Source organism: Giraffa tippelskirchi, chromosome 11 (assembly GCF_054371585.1).
Source record: "Giraffa tippelskirchi isolate mGirTip1 chromosome 11, T2T-mGirTip1v1.2.pri, whole genome shotgun sequence".
In the NCBI taxonomy this organism is placed as follows: Eukaryota; Metazoa; Chordata; class Mammalia; order Artiodactyla; family Giraffidae; genus Giraffa; species Giraffa tippelskirchi.
The window spans coordinates 138,071,359-138,095,157 of NC_137285.1; the positions used below are offsets into that span (position 1 = coordinate 138,071,359).

Consider the following 23,799-nt stretch of genomic DNA (forward strand, 5'->3'; position numbering starts at 1 on the left):
ATAATAGCTAAAAGGGGAAATAATTCAGATGTCCATAAACTGCTGAAAATAAATGAATGGTGGTATATCTATATAATAGAATGCTACTTAGCAATGAAAAGAAATGAAGGACTGATGCATGCTAAAATGTAGATGAATTTCAAAAGTATTAATGTAATTAAAGAAACAAAATGCAAAAAATCCACTGGATCTATCTATTCAGGATGGGCCATCTATCCATCAAAACATCTATCTATTCAGGCAAGTAGAAATACATTGATAGGGATGGGTCACTTTCTATTAAAATATTAGTTACCACCAAACACCATATTTTATCTTCATCCCTTATCAGTCTTATAGTCCTATCCCTGTCATCCCTTATCAGCAGTCTTCCTTATCAACTCAACTTTTGACTAATTTAACTAGATTCTGAACAAGCTCAGAAAATATTAAATTCCTAGGCAGAGATATGGCTAATGAAGATGGAACCATTGGTGATGGTCATGTTCCTAGGTTTTTATCTTTGTGCCCATCTATTCTATTCATCATCCATGATAAAAGTGTCAAGGGAAGCCACAGTGGCTCAGTGGTAAAGAATATGCAAAGGAAGAAGAGAGAATAGTGAGTATGTTTTGTTTTTTTAACAGATATTGATAATCTAAGTTCTTTCATATGGGGACATTTACTTGAACAGAGGAAATGTGAATGAAAGTGGTCAGGTGATACTTCATAGGAAATAACAGTTTATAATGAGAAGCCTAAGAAGAATTCAAGACAGTAATATCAACTCAGTATAACTCAGTGGCATTTTTTTTCTGGGCTGAAGAAGTATAGAACCAGTGAAGAAATTGTGTTGCTATAGAACGCTTGAGAGTTATTCACTTATTTGTTTAGTGCCTTATCCATGAAAATAGTTTTGTTTTGTTTTTTTTTTAAATAAATTTATTTATTTTAGTTGTGGGCTAACTACTTTACAATATTGTAGTGGTTTCCGCCACACACCGACACGAATCAGCCACGGGTCTACATGTGCTCCCCATCCTGAACCCCCCTCCCACCCCCCTCCCCATCCCATCCCTCTGGGCCATCCCACCGCCCCAGCCCTGAGCACCTGCCCCATGCACCGAACCTGGAATGGTGCTCTGCCCCACACATGACAACATACATGTTTCAATGCTATTCTCCCAGAACGTCCCACCCTCACCTTCTCCCTCCGAGTCCATAAGACTGTTCTATGCATCTGTGTCTCTTATTCTGTCTCGCATATAGGGTTATCGTTACCATCTATGAAAATAGTTTTTAAAAAAAGATTTCAGGCACTGCAGACCAAAGCTCTTCATTTAAGCCTTTTAAAAATGATGAGGAAATTTAATTAAGAAACGTGAGCATGATCCTTTAAAAATCCAGCACTGTAATCCTCACAGTAAGTAATCTGATCAAGTTAAACCACATGGTAGTTCCTGAAACTTGTGATTTTTTTTTCTAACATTTGGGAATTTTTAGGAAAGAAAAGGTTAACAAAATTGTGGATTGTATTTTTTAAACATAATTTTCTTTTCCTTTTTGTTTTGTTCAACTCTTGATTAGGCCTCCCATAAATGAATTAGTTTGGAAACAAATAACAGTAAAAAGCAACGTCTTGTCAAAGATTAAATTGTGGTAATCTCCCAGAAAGGGGTGTGCTCTGCTGGAATGGAGGAAAGATAATGAAAAGATACTCTGAGCTGAGCAAGCAACCAAGTGCTGCTTGGTGTATTTATTAATAACTTTAAAGAAGAAGATGCCGGAATCTAGCAGCCTCTGCTTAGGATTGAGACCTGAGCTTTTGGAAATTGAATCAATGATTTTCTGTATGAACTTGCCAGCTCATCCCTATTTTCCTCTTTTTAGAAAGAAAACTGTCTTGGTTATATCTGGTTATCTTGATTTTAATTGTTACACCGTTATTGCTTTTAGAAGACTGCTGTGCACTGCTTTTTGATACAGAGGGGACTTAGATTTCATATAAAATATTACCTGTTATTAAGTGCAGGACTTTTGAGTGGCCACTTTCCTAGGATAGGATTTTTTTTAAACAAAAGTTATTTTAAAGGGGGGAAAAAGTGAGAAGGGATGAAGTGTAAGATTCTTTTCTATTAATCTAACACACATCACGTGCAACTCTTTAATATGCTTTTATTGTCATGGGAATAGGTTGGTATAATAAAAATAAGATCATAGAAGAACTTCCTTGAATTATGGAACAGTCAAATGGAAATGAACACACAATAACCTTGTGAGGTTTGATTTCACTGAGTTTTTCAAATGTTGTAGATCATCAAGAAAGATTAATGAAGAATGTATGCTACCAGGATTCTGTCTACAGTATTGCCTTCAATTGTGTGAATTTTCAACAACCAATAGTTGTCATCATTTTATTGGAGCATGTTGGGGTGTGTGTATGCTTGTGGTGGGGGGTGGTGGAGACAGGCAAGAGCAGGTGTGAATATTTTTAGTGTGGAGATGAGAGAAGAGTGTGCAGGCTGAATCCAAAAACATGTTGTGTTTCTGAAGTTAAAAACCAGGGTCCAAAGAGGTTCTTCAAAGATTGAGGAGTCCATAGGTGATTGCCAGCTAAGAGCTAGGAAAACTGGAGCTCACTGGTAGGTGATAGAAAGTCTTAGCCAAATTCTGGAGATGCTGGGAAGGCAGCTCTGTTTAAGGGCCATAGAGACCAGAGAGTCAAGAAAGGCAGAGGTGCCATACAAGTATATTGAAAGTGTGTAGAACATCCGACATACTGATTACACCCTTGCAATGAAGGCAAGTAACACTTCTATATATTGCCTTCCATATATTAAAATATGAGCCCAGCAGATACTAGAGCTCTGTGTTTTGTGATGCTCTGGTAACTGGTAAGTCTCTCCCTTATTCCTGCCTCTCTCCTTTCCCTTTGGTCCACTCCAAGGCAAACCACACTCCTTCCTGCCTTTCAGTGTCCTGTCTGCTGCTCACAGGCCTTTTCAATGGCTCCTTCACCTCCTTATGGCCTCTGATCAAATATCTTTCCTGATAATCCCTTCAAAATAGCATATCACTCTTTTCCAGGCATCTGCCTAGTTTTGACTGTAACATGAACTCTATTAAGAATAGAGTTTTCTTTTGTCTTTTTGTTCTCTACTGAATCCCCGGGATCTCAAGCACTTGGCACATTAAATAGTCACTCAGAAACATGTGGCGAGAGGAAAATTGTTACATGATTACTATTCTCCTCTGGATTAAAGATAAGAAAGCTTCATCATTACATACACATTGAGATGTGGATATCTTTTTCTTGACTCCGAGGAAGTAACAAAGACAGATGTTCACGCACAAAGCAGCCTTTATTCACAGCCCTGCTCATTTTACTCTCTCAGACATCCTCAAGCAACTTTTAGCAGTGGCACAATTTCAACAAATCCTTGGAATATGCTTTCTTCTTCTGTACCTTTGATATTTGCCAGTCATCTCTCCTTCAGCATTCTGCCAGTCCGTGACCTTGAAATCACTATTGCCCTGACTTTGGCAGACGGCAGCTCATTACTGCCTCTCTGCTCCACAGGCAGCCTGACTTTGTGAAGTTTTAAGTGAGGAAGTTTGTAAGGAACATAATTTAAATTACAAGGCCCCTATTTATGTATAAGTATGTAGAAGAAAATGAAAGTCCTTTCTAAATTTTGCAGGGCTGACCACAGCTGAAAACATTTGGCCTCCTTCAAAGAATACCCAGTTCCTGTCATTTGATTCCGCTAGCGTAATTGAGTTTCTAGAACACTTGCAGTGTGTTTGGAAGCCCAGGGGTAAGAAGCAGATGGGGGAGTCATTAGGGTAAGAGTGGGAAAGAGCAGTCACCACCTACCAACTTGACTGTCGCCAGTATCTGCCACTGAGCACTTGAACACGTTCCCTACCCTGTGTAGTGTTGCTACTTAAAAAAACAAATTCCTCTGTCAGCTTTCTGATCAGGCCCACAATCTCTAGGGCTGGGGAACTGCCATAGAGCCATTTATTTTCTCAACTGTGTTTATGGACTCAAAAGAGGATTTGATTCCCAAGACTTACCACCTTATGAGAAATATATCTACCTTTCAGTGAAAGCAGACTGCTTAGATTTGAATAATGATTGGAAATGGTCTCTTCTCAGCAGAGTGGTCAAATACTTTATTGTCCAAATTAGGCTTCTGAAAATAAAGAGGGAATACTAAAATTAATTATAATTATATGTGTATTTGTACATATATATATAGGAATGTTGCATACCATTCATTTTTTCCAATTTAATTAAGAAATAATTGACATGCATCACTGTGTTTATTTAAGGCATACGGCATTGGTGGTTTGATGTACATATATGGTGAAATGTTTATTGTAGTAGCTTCAGCTAAGATGTATTTTTTCATATAGGTATAATTTTTAAAGAGAAGAAAAGAATAAAGGCAAAATTTTCTTCTTGTGGTGAGAACTCCTACAATTTACTCTCTTAACAATTTTCCTATATATTTTGTGGCAGGGTTAGCTATAGCCATCATGTTGTACATTACACTACTAGTGGTTATTTATAACTGGAACATTGTACCCTTTTTTTTCTTTTTGTTTTTAGTGACTTAACCCAATAATCCTTTTATTTAGTTTATAATCACATAGGCAGTTGGATGGGGGCTTCCCTGGTGGCTCAGTGGTAAAGAATCCACCTGCCAATGCAATTTGATCCCAGGGCATGGCAACCCACACCAGTATGCTTGCCTAGAAAATCCCATGGACAGAAGATCCTGGTGGGCTACAGTTCTAGGGGTCACAAAGAGTCAGACACAACTTAGCCGCTACACAACAACAGGCAGTTGGATGGTTTTGCTGCTGCTGTGGCTTGTTGATTTGTCTCATGCTTTCCCAGATAACTGGCAGGTTTGCTGGTAGTTGGATGATCTCGGTAATAGCCTTCTTCACATGTCTGGCAAGTTGGTCAGGGACTGGCTAAACTATCAGCTGGGATACCTTGGTTTCCGTCAGCATGGAGCTTGGTATGTTTTGACCACCTTCTGTAATTCTTCCTTCCCTCAATCTTCACCTCTGACAACCCAAGTCTGAAAGATAACAAAAATACTAACTCAAAAAGATATCTGCATTCCCAGGTTCATAGTAGCATTATTTACTGTAGCCAAGACATGGAAACAATGTAAGTGTCCATGAGCGGGTAAAGAATTTGCAGTCAAAATTTATAATGGAATGTTATTTAACTATAAAAAACAAAGAAATCCTGCCATTTGCAGCAGTATGAATGAAACTTGAAGGCATTATGGTAAGAGAAAAAAGTCAGACAGAGATATTTACTGACTAGAGAATTGGTATTTTTATATTAGTAAATTTAACAGTCTTATTCAAAATTATTTTATAAAGTAAAATTCTTTGTAAAACATAAAATAGTATATTGATACATATTGAAGCAAAATGAAGTTTCTTATTAATGATATGAATATAAAATTAAGAAATCATTTTATAGTATGTGCTCATTAACTTTTATCACATTTTTAGTCATGTTTATTTCTAATATACACTAGCATTTTTCTAAAGAATAAATTTCTTAATACAATCACTTAAAAAATTAAATTGACTGAAATCAAGATTCCAGTCACATTTTTATCATTAATATATGTGATACTGACATTGATTTGTCATCTAATATGCCTGGTAAAATAAGATAAAATTCTGCTTAATGGAAAATAGTCTCACTAAATTTTTGTTTTATTTTGAAATGTGGAAATATATCTATGCAAATATTTTATAGATGCTATCTTTCTTTACTCCATTTCAAGTATCTTGCTTGAAAAATTATTTTTAAAGTAAGATATAGAATTGTCAATTTCAATTCCATGCTGATTCAGAATGTAAATCCTTACAAAGTAGAATACATATGCAAATATTTTCATCAAATGCAAAATATTACAAAGTTTACTTATAGAATTTAAAAATTAAATTTGTACACTATTTCCAAACTTACTAATATTAAGATTCATCTTTTGCTTTGAGATGAATTTAAATATTTCACTGTTTGGAAGCAATCTTGATTTTCAACATTTACAAAGTGTTAAAGCTTCAAAAGCTATTTGTATGTATGTTTCCCTTCTTAAGTCCTTTGATTAAAGATATACAAGTGATTTTCAGCAAAAAGCAACCTAAATTTAGAGAAATCGGTTACAAAAAATTTCATCCTACATATGACATTTAGGGTCATACGTGTGACCTACAATTTCAAAAGGTTATACGCCATGACCAGGTGGAGTTTACCCCAGGATTGTCCAGTGTACAGAAATGAAGTAAGAGAACACATTAACAAGATAAAGGATAAAAATCACATGATCGTCCTGGGAGATGCAGAAAAAGCCGGACAAAATTCTACTCCCTTTCATGATACACACTCAAAATATAATAGGCCACATATGACAAGCCCACAGTTAACATCATACTCAACAGTGAAAACCTAAAAGCTTTCCACTAAGATCTAGAATAAGGCAAGGAGGTTTATTCCCACCATTTCTGTTCTACAGGAATTAGAAGTCCCAGCCAGAGCAATTAGGCAATAAAAAGAAATAACAAGCATTCAAATCAGAAAGGGAGAAATAAAATTATCTTGTTTGTAGGTGGAATTAAACAGTCTCATTTACAACATCATTAAATGGAATAAAATGTATAGCAATGAATTTAACCATGGATGTTAAAGACGTGTACATTGAAAACTACATAGCACTGATGAAAGAAATTAGAGTAGACATAAACAAATGGAAAGACATTCTGTGTTCATAGATTGCAAAGGCAATCTTCTAATTTAATATTGTAAAAATATCTATAGTACCCAGAACAATCTACAGATTTAATGTAATCCCTATAAGAATCCCAATGAATAGCAAGAAATATTTCTGTTCTTGCTACAAAAATAGCAAGAACAATCCTAAAATTCAAATGAACCACAATAAACCCTGAATAGCCCAAGCAATCAGAGAAGGCAGTGGCAACCCCCTGCAGTACTCTTGCCTGGAAAATCCCGTGGATGGAGGAGCCCGGTAGGCTGCAGTCCATGGGGTCGCTAAGAGTCAGACACGACTGAGCGACTTCACTTTCACTTTTCACTTTCATGCATTGGAGAAGGCAATGGCACCCCACTCCAGTACTCTTGCCTGGAAAATCCGGTGGACGGAGGAGCCTGGTAGGCTGCAGTCCATGGGGTCGCTAAGAGTCGGACATGACTGAGCGACTTCACTTTCACTTTTCACTTTCATGCATTGGAGAAGGAAATGGCAACCAACTCCAGTGTTCTTGCCTGGAGAATCCCAGGGACGGTGGGGCCTGGTGGGCTGCCGTCTATAGGGTCACACAGAGTTGGACACGAATGAAGTGACTTAGCAGCAGCGGCAGCAGCAGCCCAACAAATCCTGAGAAAGAACATAATTGGAGACATCACACTTTTCAAGTTCAAATTATATTACAAAGCTACAGTAATTAACAAGGGGAACAAAATAGAGAACCCAGAAATAAATTGATGAAGGTAAGATAAACTGAAGACAAGAAGTGCTGACTCAGATGTGGAGAAATTGAAACTCTTATACATTGTTGGTGGACATGTGTAATGGTGGTGCAGCTACTATATAAAAACAGTATGCAAATTCCTTAAAAAATTAAAAACAAATCCTTAAAAATTAAAAAGAGAACCGCCATATGATCCAGCAGTTATACTTTTGAAAATATATCCAAAAGAATTGAAATCAATATCTTGAAATGTTGTTAGCCCTTCCATGTTCATTCATGGCATTCTGTGCTCACAATAGCCAAGATTTGAAAATAACTTAATTATCTATTCATGGATGAATGGATAAAAAATTAATAAGGAATATTATTCAGCCTTTAAAAAGACAGTAATCTTGCCTAGTATGACAATGTGAGTGAATCTGGAGGACATTATCCTTGATGTAGTCAATCACAGAAGGACAAATACTGAATGATTCTATTTATTGAGATATTTAGATTAGTCAAACATAGAAACAAAGAATAAAATAGTAGTTACCTGGGACTGGAAGGAGGGAGAAATGGAGAACTGCTGTTTTATGGATGTAAAATCTCAGTAATGCAAAAGGATTAAGTTCTAGAGATCTGCTGTGTAACATTGTGTCTGTAGCATAAAAATACTTAAAACTTGGTTGAGAGTGAAGATCGCATGTCAAAATTCCCTGTTCTTACCAAAAAAAAAGAAGTAGCAAAGAGAGAAAGTACATACCACTATATTAAACAGTTTTTATCTAGTTCTGCTTCCTCATAAAGTTTTATATTTCATCTACTCTAAAAGTTGATGCATAAAATATTTGTAAATTTTGGACAACTCTAGCTTCTATTTAAATTTGTACAACACCACAGCTTGTCAAAAGCTATCTTGAATTAGATGTGTATCATTATCATTTGGGCATCCGTGAAGGCTCAGCAGTAAAGAACTTGCACCTGCCCATGAAGAAGACCTGAGATCGATTCCTGGGTGGGAAAGATCCCTGGAGAAGAAAATAGCAACCCACTCTAGTATTCTTGCTTGTAAATCTCACAGACAGAGGACCCTCGTGGTCTACAGTTCATGGAGTCTCAAAAAAGTCAGACATGACTTATCGACTAAACAACAACAACGAAATAATCAATTTCAAATACATTTCTTTTCCATAGGTTTCGTAAAGTATTGGAAAGCTGCCACTGTATAGCATATCACCCAAACTTTCACAGCATAATGCAATGACATTATTATGCCCATGGATTCTCTATGTCAAGAATTTAGACAGGGCACAACAGGGATGACTTGTCTCTTCTCTACAGTGTCTAGGTTCTCAGCTAGGAAGACTTGAAAGTTTGAGGTGTCACAACAGCTGGAGGTTGGAATTATCTAGCAGATGAAACTGTCACCTAGGACCTCAGTTGAGCTGTTGCCTGGAACATCTACATGTCACTTCATTAAATGATCTTCTTGAATGAGCTTATTTGGATTTCCTTACTGCATGGCAGCTAGATGACAAGAGCAGCTTCGAAAGGGAGCTAAGCAGAAATGCGTGGCATTTTAAATATAGCAATATAAAATAAGCTTTTTTAAAAAAAATTTTGATTATCTGGATTTAGAAGTCACATAATGACACCTATCATACTCTAATGGAGCATTAACAAATGATTGCACAAATTTAAGGTAGAGGATGTAGATTCCAACCACTTTATGGAACGAATGTCAAGTTCATATAAGGAAAGTATGTATGGGATGAAGGTATTTTTTTCAGTTATTATTCTATAGAAACTATAATTGGTTACACTTAGATTAGTTAAAATACAATATTCGTCATGATACTGCTCCAGCAAATTTTGTGTTTATATTACAAAAACAGTTTTATCTTCAATGTGAAACTTTTTAACTGCATTTTTAAAATCAACAAGGATAGCAGATCTTTCACTTTCAACAGAATGAGTTTTGAAATGTTTGATGTTGGATTCATAAATTGCATTAAAAACCCTATTATCAGAATTAACTGATTTCTTTCTGAAGCATCCGAGACACTGAAATAAAATTTATAAAATTGAGCTATTTACAAAGTGGATGTACTGCTAATGGAGCTAACTAATATTAGCAGTTGACCCACTTTTCATATGAGTATAAAAAATCTTGAAATTGAAAATTAGCAAAATGAATTTAAACCGAGACTTGTTTGATCTAAATGAAAAGCCATGTATCACAATAGGATGTGTAGCATATTTGGCAACTGCCTTACTTTAGTTGCCTTGAGCACATTTTTAAAAAAATTACGATTAATTTTTCAAAGTAGATGCTTATGTTTCTTCTGCAGAGTTGTGTCATCATGTTTGCTGCTGCTGCTAAGTCGCTTCAGTCGTGTCTGACTCTGTGCGACCCCATAGACGGCAGTCCACCAGGCTTCTCCATCCCTGGGATTCTCCAGGCAAGAACACTGGAGTGGGTTGCCATTTCCTTCTCCAATGCATGAAAGTGAAAAGTGAAAGTGAAGTCGCTCAGTCGTGTCCAACTCTTAGCGACCCCATGGACTGTAGCCCACCAGGCTCCTCCATCCATGGGATTTTCCAGGTAGGAATACTGGAGTGGGTTGCCATTGCCTTCTCTGGTCATCATGTTTACATGGGGTAAAAGAAATCACTATTCTTCTTGTCTTGGAGAGTAAATGTTGATAAACATTTTGTGCAAGCTAAGCAAGTCATCATCCACTTTCTTAAAGGATGAAATTTAATCTTTAATTTTTCATTTAAAATTATTTTTTCTTAGCTCATTGCTTCCAAAAGGGCTTATTGTAAACTTAGAAATCATTGTCAAACAAAATAATCTTTGATTTATAATGTTTAGTGCTATGTGACAGAACAACTGTAAAAAGGGTATCTACAGCTGATCATAATGTATTTCCAGCACATACTTCATGTCCATCTAAACTATAATTTCCCATGTTTCCCACTTACCCACTGGCTTATCCATGCAAGATCCATAGAGCAACTGTCTTGGTGTACCAAATTCCTACCAGGGATATCAAATACTTTTTTCACCACCATCTGACTCGAACTGCCTGTATCTGAACATACCTTGTTTTACCAGCGAGTGCTTAGTATGCTTTCCTTGAACAAAATGTTAAATTCTGTGCCGGAGTCCAGCTCCAGCAGCCAGGGAATCAGTCTGAAGGGATGAGCGGTGTTGGAGGAGAATAATGCAGCCTCTGACTCAAAGTGCGGGACTGCGTGTTTATTTTAAGCATCAGGTTTTCTTTTATACTTTTACAAAAGCATTAGGTCAGAGGTTTGACATCTTCAGTTTCCCCTCACCCAGATTTACTGTCTCCATAAATCATTGTTGTCCTTCAGAGTTCCCTCTTAATTGTCCCTGTGATTACATTGTAGCCCATGTTTGTCTCTGGGCTGCATACCACATTCCTCAGTTTATTTCTTATCTTTCTAAATCCTGCTAGCCCCTAGTATCTTAAGCTCATTATCTCCTAAAAAGGCTTCTAGCTATTAGTATCTCTAAAATTCCTAGTCTCTATAAGCTACAGTAAAATATGCCAACACTACAACATACCTTAAACTTTTAGCTTCTAACTATTCTTAGTTATTCCTAAACCCTAAACTCAGCAAACTTCTCGTGCCATAAACATTTCCCTCACAAGCAGGTCTCATGTAACAATCTTTTCCATGGCCTCAAGCTGCGGCCTATGTGCTCATCCTGGAACATTCTTTGTAAAGATCCTTGAACAAATGTCAATAGTTAACTTTATGGATTATGTCCTGGGCATAACTGCAGAAGGCTTTGTGCTTTCTCATGCTCCTTGCAAGAACAATAAGCACCTTAAAATTCTTTCCAGCCACCTCAACCAAAGGAAGGAAAGGACAAGTCAGAATCACAAGACCTAACTAACTCCTTCATCCCGGGAGTTAGTGCCTGCTGGATGAGTAGAAGGGGTTGGGGCCATGCCTCCATTTTGTCAGTAATGCCTAACGTGGCTCCCGACAATGCTGTCAGAAATGCGAGATGTGTTATCTGCGATCTTTTTCTACATTTAACCATGTGTTAAAGTGGGAACTATGTTTGCTGTATACATGAATGAGCCATTACTAGGCTCATTCAAATGAGCCAAATACAAAATTATGGTTTATTGTAATCATCTTGATTTATTTTAATGCAATTATTTTAATAATAATTCAATAAATTGCAAAAGTGCTATTCATGTGTTAATCTGGATGGGATGCTCTGACAATTTGAATATATCAGGAATGAACCACAACAAAATTTATGGTCATCATATTTTTTTTTAATCCAGATTAGAATTCTATGGGACATCTTTTTAATTTTCCAAATATTGTTCCAATTTTCTAAATATTTAATTCTCCAAATACTGTTGGATTGAGCAATAGTAAAACAGTTATTTTTGCAAATCATTAGTTATTCTATCTCAGGAAACTTATTTGTACTCTAAATCTCTGCCTTCCTATTTAAAATGAAATTAATAATATCTAACTCTCAAGAACCTTATGAGGATTAAATTGAGAAGGACTTAAAAGAGCCTGACACAAAATAAATCACTCAAATAATGATATTTTCTTAGCTAGTATATTATGAATATAAAAATGTTGATTATAATATATATAATGTGTGCAGTTATAGTTTTCATACCTTTCAAGATGTTGGTATCATTATTTTACTACCAAGAACTGTATCATGGAAGGATTATTGAAATGAACACTATTACACATATTTTTTGATGATGAAATTGAATTTTTAGAGGAAAAGTTGGCAATACAAATCAAAATCCTTAGACCTGTACATAGTATTTGACCCTATAATTGTCACATTTCTCAATATTTATTCAAAAGTAATAAACTTGGGTATGACAGAATATATAACTGCAAAGTTGTTCACTGTACTGCTGTTTAAACAGCAAGCAAACTAAATGTCCAAATATTAAGCCTTGAGTTAATAAATTATGGCACATATAGTATAGTAGGGAGAAATCATTAAAAGTACTGTGATATAAGTTTAATGACATGCAAATATATTCATGTCATCTTCACTGAAATACAACCTACAAAACTAAATGTATTATTAATACCCAACTTTGTTTTATACTATTTTAACACACATACACATTGACACATCCACATGACTGAGAGTTTCTTAACCAAATGGCCAACAGTGATTCTCTTTGAGTAGTAAAATGACAAGTTGTCTCATTTCAGGTGTTTTCAGCTGTGCCGTGAGTGCTCAGTTGTATCCAACTCTGTATAACCCCATTGACTGTGGCCTGCCAGCCTCCTCTGTCCATGGAATTTTCCAGGCAAGAGTACTAGAGTGGGTGGGTTGCCAGAAGATCTTCCTGACTCGGGGATCAAATCAGCATCCCCTGGATCTCCTGCATTGGCAGGGGATTCTTTACCACCGAGCCACCTGAGAAGCCCATTTTCAGCTGTATATAACCACAAAACCAATACAATTTCACTTAAAAATAAAGATAGCATATTGTCCCATTAAAGAGAAATCCTCAGAGTAGAGTGACTTTCTGGAATACTTGATTCAAGGTGCCATTTCTGTTCCTCTGAGATTCTCCCAGCTCTGCTCCATTGTCTGTATATCCTCACCCTGAGTATGGTTTGCTTCAGGAAGCATGAAGGCACCTATGGTTCTAGGCCACACATCTGAAAAACACACAAGGCATTTTCAGTTCAGTTGAGTTCAGTCGCTCAGTCGTGTCTGACTCTTTGAGACCCCAGGGACTGCAGCACACCAGGCTTCCCTATCTATCACCAACTCCTGGAGCCCACCCAAACTCATATCCATTGAGTCGGTGATGCCATCCAACCATCTCATCCTCTGTTGTCCCCTTCTCCTCCTTGCCTTCAATCTTTCCTAGCATCAGAGTTTTTTCCAGTGAGTCAGTTCTTCATATCAGGTGGCCAAAGTATTGGAGTTTCAGCTTCAGCATCAGTGCTTCCAATTAATATTCAGGACTGATTCCCTTTAGGATGGACTGGTTGGATCTCCTTGCAGTCCAAGAGACTTTCAAGAGTCTTCTCCAACACCACAGTTCAAAACCATCAATTCTTTGGTGTTCAGCTTTCTTTATAGTCCAAATCTCACATCTATACATGAGTACTGGAAAAAAACATAGCTTTGACTATATGGACCTTTGTTGGTAAAGTAATGTCTCTGCTTTTTAATATGCTGTCTAGATTGGTCATAGCTTTTCTTCCAAGGAGCAAGCGTCTTTTAATTTCATGGATGTAGTCACCATCTGCAGTGATTTTGGAGCCCCCAAATTTAAAGCCTCTCATTGTTTCCGTTGTTTCCCCATCTATTTGCCATGAAGTGATGGAACCAGATGCCATGATCTTAGTTTTCTGAATGTTGAGTTTTAAGCAAACTTTTTCACTCTCCTCTTTCACTTTCTTCAAGAGGCTCTTTAGTTCCTCTTCACTTTCTGCCATAAGGGTCAGGTCATCTGCATGTCTGAGGTTATTGATATTTCTCCTGGCAATCTTGATTCCAGCTTGTGCTTCATCCAGCCTGGCATTTCATATGCTGTACTCTAGTCCCATCACTTCGTGGTAAATAGATGGGGAAACAGTGCAAACAGTGTCAAACTTTATTTTTTTGGGCTCCAAAATCACTGCTGATGGTGATTGCAGCCATGAAATTAAAAGACGCTTACTCCTTGGAAGGAAGGTTATGACCAACCTAGATAGCATAATGAAAAGCAGAGACATTACTCTGCCAACAAAAGTCTGTCTAGTCAAGGCTATGGTTTTTCCAGTGGTCATGTATGGATGTGAGAGTTGGACGGTGAAGAAAGCTGAGCGCCGCAGAATTGATGCTTTTGAACTGTGGTGTTGGAGAAGACTCTTGAGAGTCTGGTCACAAATAGTAACTCAGGGTTCCAAATGAAAACCATTTCATTCATGGGAGTATAATTACAATTTTTCTTCAAATTATTTACCCAGGTCAAAGTGTAGACTATTTACCAATTCTTTTTAAGAAACAGTTTCATTAGTAAGTATTGAAACTGGTTGTGCTTTTATTTATTTACTTTTGGCTGAGCGGTTCTTCGTTGCTGAGCTCTCAGGCTTCCTCTAGTTTCAGTGAGTGAGGTCTACTCTCTAGTTGCGGTGCACATGTGTCTCATTGTGGCTTTTCTTGTTGTGCAGCACAGGCTCTAGGGAGTGGGCTCAGTAGTTGTGGCACATGGGCTTTGTTGCCATGTGGAGTTTTCCTGGACCGGGAATCGAACCCATGTCCTCTGTGTTGGCAAGCGGACTCGCAACCACTGTACCACCAGGGAAATCCTGAAAGTGTTTTTAATAAAAGAAAACACCTGCAAAAACTCATTCTGAAAGTCTTCAGGTTAGTTGAGATGTAGCTTTGTATGGATCTCTGAATATTTTGTCAACATGTGTGTTCTTAGTCATGTCCAATTCTAAGTCATGTCCAAAGCCCTCATAGTCCGTAGCCCACCAGGCTCCTCTGTCCATGGAATTTTCCAGGCAAGAATATGGGAGCAGGTTGCCATTTCTTACTCCAGGGGTTTTTCCCAACCCAGGAATTGAACCCACATCTCTTATGCCTCCTGCACTGTCAGGCAGATTATTTACCACAGCACCACCTGGGAAGCCCATGGTTCGCCCCTAAATCTGATATATGCCTCAAGTGGGCACTGATCTCAGTAGGAACAAATAAAAGAACCTCATGGACTAGGGGCAGAAAAATGAGGTTCACGGTGCAATTAACTCTACTTATCTAGTGTCTATCTTAGGCAAGTCAGTTAATAACGGTGACCCACTATTTCCATGGTTTTAAATAGAGATGATTGAGCCAAATGACCCCTGAGTTGCAGTCCAATTCTAAATGGGGAAATTTTACACAGGGTTGCTCTGGACAAGTGACAGAATCATGTTTCTTTTTCTTCACACTGTGATCCTGCCCCAGAGATCAAAGTAGAAGTAAAACAGAGTTTTATTTTTATAACATGGCATTTTATTCACAGTGCTTCATTCATTTTTCACTGCTGGATCTCAGAGCCTATTTGCAAAGGGATGTTAAAAAATGAAGCAAACACACTGTCTTGTGTATTTGATGTTCATAAGGCTGTTACACTTTTCACCTCTGTGATCTTATGCTGTGTTAGTGTGGGTTCCCCTGCTCTTTTCTTTCTTTTGTGAACATCACGTGGAGAGCATTGAATTAATCATGTACCTCAACTCAAGGCCCGATATCATCAATGGTCCATACAAAGCCTATTTCTTGTTTTCTTTTCCTAATTGTTCATATTTAACATCTTAGTTCAGTCCTGTTCACCTCCCCTCAAACTTATATGTTTATTAGATCTTTTATTTTTACATGCCTTGAAACAATGAAATATTATTTTATTGCATATAATTTACAGAAAGGAATTTGTTAATTGACCTCATTTTGTCAATTTTTTTACTTTTTTAAATGAATAGTTTTTACAGTTTTTTTTAAATTATTCATTAAAAATATTTATTTGAGTGTGTCAGGTCTTTGTTGTGGCATATGGGATCTTTCATTGCACTGTATGGGCCTTCTCTATAGTTATGACCTGCAGGCTCCAGAGCTCATGGACTCACTGGTTGTGTTGTATGGGCTTAGCTGCCCTGCAGCATGTGAAGTCTTAGTTTTCTGACCAGGGATTGAACCCACATCCCCTGCAATGAATGTGGATTCTTAACCACTAGACCACCAGGGAAGTCCTTGTTTCTTGTTTTTTAAATTCAGCATTATATTTTTATTTGTTCACTTTGCTGTTTGTACTCTGACCCGTTGTACTTTGTGACAGCATAGTCATCCACTATATTTTACCTATCATTTTCCTAGAGGAAACTCAGGTGCCTCCCCCTCCTTGCCACCATACGTGATGTTGCGGTCAATATCCTCATGCTTACTTCTTTATGCTTACCTGTAAGAATTTTAGTGGGACAGATCATCAGGGGCAGAATTTCTGAGTCCTGTGATATATAGACTTCCCTGATGGCTCAGTGTGAAAAAAATCCACCTGCCAATGCAAAAGATGTGGGTTTGATCTCCGGATGGGGAAGATTCCCCGGAAGAGGAAATGACAACCCACTCCAGTATTCTTGCCTGGGAAATCCCATAGACAAGGGAGTCTGGTTGGCTATAGTCCATGGGCTGCAAGGAGTCGGACTGAGCAACTGAACAACAACAGCAACATGATATTTAGAGACTTAATTTGCCTGAGTCATTCTAGATAGCTGTTCACTATGGCTGTGCAAAAGCATGCACTGTGGGTTCTTGTTCTTTCATATTATGTCTGTGAGATTTATTCATTGTAATATATAGTGGGAATGAACTCCTCTGCACTGAAGTATAATATTCTAATGTTTGAAAGTCCACACTTCATTTATCTGTTCTAGAGTTGGCAACGTTTAAGCTTTTGCCACACCAGGTTGTTATGACTAAATATTAAAATATTAAATAATATTAATACTAAATATTTAATATTAATAAATACCAAATATTATTTTAAATATAGCCATCAATATTTTAAAAATATGTTTAATTTCTTTTTATTGTATCAGCAGAAGTAAAATTCCTAGGTCCTTAAATATATATGTAAATTAGGTATATATGTAAAATTGCTAGGTTCTTAAGTGTATATATATATGTGTGTATATATGTGTGTGTGTGTGTGTGTGTGTGTGTATGTAGTTCTTAGGAGCCTGGGGGACTGCAGTCCATAGGGTCGCAAAGAGTAGGACATGACAGAGTGAGTAACACTAGGTATATGTGTAATTAATTTTAGTGGATACTGCAAACAGTTTTCCAAAATATTATACCAGTTTACACTCCCATAAGAAATGTAGGATCATTCCAGGTAGTCCAGATCCTTGGGAATTCTTTCAATTTTAGACATTCTGACAGTTGTGTAGGTGCTTCTCATCCTGGCTTTAATTTGACCTTCCTTGATGAGTTGTGATGCCAAGCACCTTTTCATTATTCATGTGGTTAATAAGTACATGTACTAAGGTAAGTGCGTCTACTTATTAACCACATGGATACCCTCCTTTTTGTGAAGTGCGTTCTTAGTCTCTTTCCCAGTTTTTTTAAATTAATTTGCAGGATTCAATATATGGTCTGAATATAGGCCCTTTATTAGAAATGTGTTCCAAGCATGGTCTTACATTTTTCATAATGTTGATAGTGTATTTTGATAAACAAATCATTTTCACTAAAGCTGATTTATCAACTCTTTTTAATAATGGTTCTTAAGCTCTGTTCAAGAAATTCTTGCCTACCCCAAGGCCACAATGATATTCTCCCAATTTTTCCCTTTTCCTTTTCCTTTTTAGGTGTCTGTGTTATGTCACGATTTCTCTGTGTCGTAGTTCCTACTCATCTGGTGTGAAACTCAAAGGACTTAAGCTGTGTTCTGTACTTCAAGAGGGAGTCACAGAGGCCAATGTGAACTTCCATACTAGCTGTTTTCAAACATTAGAGACAGGGCTGGGAATGTTTTGGTATGATAAAATAAGTGTTACTTTAGATAAGGGATTTATTTGGTCATGTCTATAGAGAGACTGGAACAGGAACTGCTGATAAAGACAAGATCCCCTGGGCATAACCTTATACCCTACTGACAGACTCCTTAAAATGTGACCACTGAGCCCAGGAACTTGAAGGGTCCTTACTGGAGGACCTGACTCCAGGCCCTGAAAATTATTTCAGAGGGATTCTGCTTGAGGCTCTGTAGGAGCAGAAGGTAACTGACTTCCCACTCATGGTTGTTGTGAGACCCGTTGCTGGACTGGAGACTCCTTCCCACTCCTTGGAGTGGTTTGTAAGCCCTATTTCTAAATATTTTCCTACTTAGACTAACCTGTGTTGTGTGATAATTATATGCAATAAACAGAGTGACTCGTTAATTGAACATTGGCTACAATTTGCATGTATAGCTATAATCTTGTGATTTTTACCTGACCTCAACACTGGGCCCTGCAACAGTCTGGCTCAGCTTAATTAATTTTGGGGTGTGTGTGAGGTGATATCAAGGTCTTTCATTTGTCTGACTGTTGAACTGTTGAATCTTATTGGCTTCCTTCGCTATTATCACCCTTCTCTATCAATCAAGGATATGGGGCTAGATAACCTTTGTGGAATTTTTGACCTCTAAAATCCTATAACCGTGCTATAGTATGGCATCACTGACTCAATGGACATGAGTTTGAGCAAACTCTGGGAGACGGTGAAAGACAGGAAAGCCTGGTGTGCTTCAGTCCATTGGTTCGTAGAGTCAGACATGACTAAGTGAAGAGTGAACAACAAGAGCATTGCTACAGTATTGGAAACTAGAAAATAAAAAGATGAGCTACAGTCTTTACCTTCTCCTAATCCCACTCATCACCCTCAAATATGTTTTCTGTCTTCTCTCACCTTGCCAAATATATGTAGGGTAAGGGAAAATAATTTCCCCTCTGCTCTGGAGTTCTTGGTTGAGGTTCCCATAATAAAAGTCAGATTGATATCAGAAAGACAGAAGTTTATTAATCTGTATAGTTCGTGTACACATAGACATCCAGGGAAAAGTGAGTTAACTCCATGTTGTAGCCTAGAATTCTGTCTTATATAGTACCTTTAACAAAGAACAATACATTTGTGGAAAATGCCAAGAAAGGAAAACAATTTAAGACTTCCAAAGATAAAGACTAGTTTGTAAAGTTTGTTGTGTAGATTGCTCTGTTGATTTTTCTAGGCTAATAGGATCTAAAGTTGTCTCCAAGGATAACCGTTCTTCTTTCTGGTAAAGAGGGCAGGAGGGATAAAAATTTATGTTGTACTTTAAGAATCTGCCCAGAATGCGGGAGACCTGGGTTCAATCCATGGGTCTGGAAGATCCCCTGAAGAAGGGAATGGCTACCCACTGTAGTATTCTTCCTTGGAGAATTCCATGGACAGAGGAGCCGGTAGGCTACCGTCCATGGGGTGGAAAAGAGTGGGACATGACTGAGTGACTAACATTTTCACTTTTAGGCAAATAGGGAATTACAGAGAGCTTTTCTTGTATCTGCTTCTTCTCAACTGCGTTTGGTTCAAAATAATCCTTGTGCCAAGTGGCATATTTTGGAGTGGTATAATCTGCTACCCTTCATTTGTTTCAAAAATATTTATTTGGAAACCCAAAGGCAACTCTGCTTACTATTCCAAATCTTCCGATAAATGCTTAAGATCTGTGTGGTTTTTTTTAAATTGCTTTATTTCCCCTGGCTTTTATTTCTCAAGGCTTTCAAGTTTTTCTCTTTACCACTAGTTTCAGCAATTTGATTTTGCTGTTCCTTGGCATGGTCTTTGAGTTTTCTTTTTAGGTTTTGTTGACGTTCTTCAAAATATTATGATTTCTGTTTTTTCAAATGTGTTCTCGATGTCCTTCTCTCTTCTCTTTCTGATGCTCCAATTGCATGTGTTTTGGAAAGCTTTATATTGTCCCTTAGGTCACTGATGCTCTTCAGGTCTATCTTCTCTTCATGTTTAATTTTGGAAAAAATTTCTACTGCAGTGTTTTCAAGTACAGTGATCGTTCTCTTTTGTCATATCTAATCAGTCATTAATCTCATCCATTATATTTTTTGATTTTATATATTGTATTTTTTGTATATAGTTGTTGCAAGTGGGTCTTTTAAAAGTATTTCCCTTTTCTCTTATACACTTTTGTTTCCCTCTACCTTCTAAAACATATGGAGCACATTTATAAAAGCAGTTTTAACATCCTTATCTGATAATTTCACCTTCTCTGTCATTTCTGGCTTTCTGTTTACTGACTCATATTTCTCCTGGTATGGGTCATAATAACCTGTATGCATCCCAATGTTTTGATTGGATGCTGGACATTATGAATTTTCTATTGTTGAACACTTGAACAGTGTTTTTTTTTTTTTTCTTTTTCTTTTCAATGGTATTTAACATTTGTCCTGGAAGGTAGTTTTATTACTTGAGTTTGGTTTTATCTTTTTGAGTCTTTAAAGTTATTTTAGGGTAGGTCAAGATGATGTTTCAGTCTAATTTTGAGCTCCAAAAAGAAAGCTCTACCCTCTAAGAACTCTACTTGATGCCACGTAGGGTGGTAAGTTTTTGCCCCCTGGCCCAGTGGCTCAGATGGTAAAAACCTGCCTGCAATGCAGAGACCTGGGATCAATCCCTGGGTCAGGAAGATCCCCTGGAGAAGGGAATGGCTACCCTCTCCAGTATTCTTGCCTGGGAGAATTCCATGGAGAGAGGAGCCTGGTGGCTACAGTCCATAGGGTGGAAAAGAGTCAGACATGACTGAGCAACTAACACTTTCACTTTCACTTTGGAAGAAGTATACATTATTTACACAGTGAACTCTTAAAATTGTTCTGCCTACTTCTTTCCAGGAGTTCATTTCCTAGACTCAGCTGGTTTCATCTCTCATAAACACAGATCAGTACTCACCTAAAGGCAATAGCACCCCACTCCAGTACTCTTGCCTGGAAAATCCCATGTACGGGGGAGCCTGGTAGGCTGCAGTCCATGGGGTCGCTAAGAGTCTGACACGACTGAGCGACTTCACTCTCACTTTTCACTTTCATGCATTGGAGAAGGAAGTGGCAACCCACTCCAGTGTTCTTGCCTGGAGAGTCCCAGGGACAGTGGAGCCTGGTGGGCCGCTGTCTATGGGGTCGCACAGAGTCGGACACGACTGAAGCGACTTAGCAGCAGCAAAGACTTATGGAGACTCTGTGTATGTATAGGGGTCTCTGGGAAATTCTCTCTTCTCTGGTACACTGCCTGTTCATTCCATTTACATTAATATCTATAAACACGTATCTCTGTCTCTCTTATAGGATGCTGGGTCTTCTTTGGGTTCTGTCTCTCTGCAGTAATACTGCCTGGAAACTGCCTTCAGGCCAATAAATAACCTGGCACAACTGTGGTACTCCTCCTGCTTTCCTTTTCCTGGGCATCATAGTCACTCATGCCCACTGTCCAATGTCTGAGGATGGTTAATGAATACATTTTTTCCAGTTTTCTATTTGATTAAGGATGTAGGGTAAATACATTTTCTGTAACATGGCCATATGTAGGACTTCTTCCCTTCCTTTTATAGAAGATAAGTAGGTAGGTAGGTAGCTGCCTCTTTCCTATTTTCTCCTTCAGAATTGTTTTGGCATCATTTTTAAGATTATGCTGAATGTTTCAGTCACCTTTTCTCCATAATTGCCCTTTTAAATATGCTCACCATGTTGGCAAGGACATCAGCATCATATTAACAAAGTATATTTGGTTAAGGCTCAGAACTGTGCTAATCTTGGGAACCCAGGAGCTAAGTTTAACATTACTAGGGTTTTTTTTTTTTTCCCCCCCAGAGAAGTGTAGAATGGCTTGTGTATCTAAGCCAAGGGTATGGGGGGGAAGGGAGAATGTAATGATATCACACAATCACACATATAATGAAAGCAAAGCTTGAGGAAATAATATAAGCTATCTTACAGATTTCACAGTAAATCTCATAGGTTAAAAAAAAAAAATCACAAGACAGTGTTTCCCCATTTCTTGTCTTAACAAGTAGAACAAGTATCTAGACTTAGTCAGATTTGGGCACTGTCAACTATAATCCATGAAGTCTCAAAGAATCGGACACGACTGAGCGACTGAACTGAACTATAATCCTACTATTTTCTCTACCTGTTTATAAAAGAAAAACAAACCCAGTCCCTGTCTGTACTGTATCAACTTTCAAATAAACAAACAAAAAAAATAACAGCACTGCCTGAGCTATTCTATTCAGTAATTTATAGAGGAGGAAATATTTTAGGTGTTAAATTTTTCATGACATATTGAACAAGGAAGCGATTAGCTAATACCTGTAGTGGTTTATTTTATATTCAGAAAAAGTGACCAACACATTTAAAGTAGATGGAAATATTTTGCTGAAGTTAATAGCCATTTGAAAAATTTATAATCTGTGGAATTCAGGTCTAAAACAAAGCTGCTGTGTGGGTTTTTGGGCAATTTTGAGTTTATAAAAATATATCATACTGACTTACTTGCTTTTCTTTCTTCCCTTTGGCTTCCTGAGCATTCAGGTTTGCTTCCAGGGTACTGGAAAAATTAACACTAATGTTACTTGAAACAAGATGTTCATAATACCAAATAACATGAATTTAGAAGGGCATTTAACTCAGTTGGACATACACATTTGTCTAATCATTCTGCCAAATATCTGCATATTTACTCATAACCATGTCTTTAAAAAAATAATGGTTAATTTACAATGTTGCATTAATTGCTTAACAGCAAAGTGATTTAGTTATGCACGTATATACATTTTAAAAATATTCTTTCCCATTATGGCTTATCTCAGGATATTGAATATAGTTCCCTGTGCTGTACAGTAGGACTTTGCTATTTAGCTATTCTATGTATAATGAGAAGGCAATGGCAACCCACTCCAGTACTCTTGCCTGGAAAATCCCATGGATGGAGGAGCCTGGTGGGCTTCAATCCATGGGGTGGCGAAGAGTCAGACACAACTGAGCGACTTCACCTTCACTTTTCAGTTTCATGCATTGGAGAAGGAAATGGCAACCCACTCCAGTGTTCTTGCCTGGAGAATCCCAGGGATGGGGGAGCCTGGTGAGCTGCCATCTATGGGGTCGCACAGAGTTGGACACGACTGAAGTGATGTAGCAGCAACAGCAGCAGCAGCATGTATAATAGATTGCATCTGATAAGCCCAAGCTCTCAGTCCATTCTCTCCCCACTCCCTTGGCAACCACAAGTCTGTTCTCTATGTCTGTGAGTCTATTTCTGCTTCACAGACAGGTTCATTTGTGTCATATTTTAGATTCCACATATATGTGATATGTAGTATTTGCCTTTTCCTTTTTGACTCACTTCATTTAGTATGATAGTCTCTAGGTCAATCCATGTTGCTACAAATGACATTATTTCATTCTTTTTTATAGTTGTGTAGTATTCCATTGTATATATGTGTGTATATGTGTGTATATATATGTACCCTATCTTCTTTATCAGTTCATTTGTTGATCGACATTTAGGTTGTTTCCATGCCTTAGCTATTATTAATAGTGCTTCTATGGACATAGGTGTGCACATATCTTTTTGAATTATAGTTTTGTCTGGATACATATATGCCTAGGAGTTGGATTGCTAGATCATACAATAATCCTAGTTATAGTTTTTGAGAAACCTCCATATTGTTTTCCACAGTGGCTATACCAACT

At 37.6% G+C, this 23,799-nt stretch overlaps 1 protein-coding gene across 1 annotated transcript in view; it reads left to right on the top strand.

The window, feature by feature from the left end:
- Positions 1-23,799, top strand: part of LOC145527162 (uncharacterized) — a 544,757-nt gene that overhangs the window by 365,602 nt on the left and 155,356 nt on the right. The gene's annotated exons all lie outside the window — the stretch shown is intronic.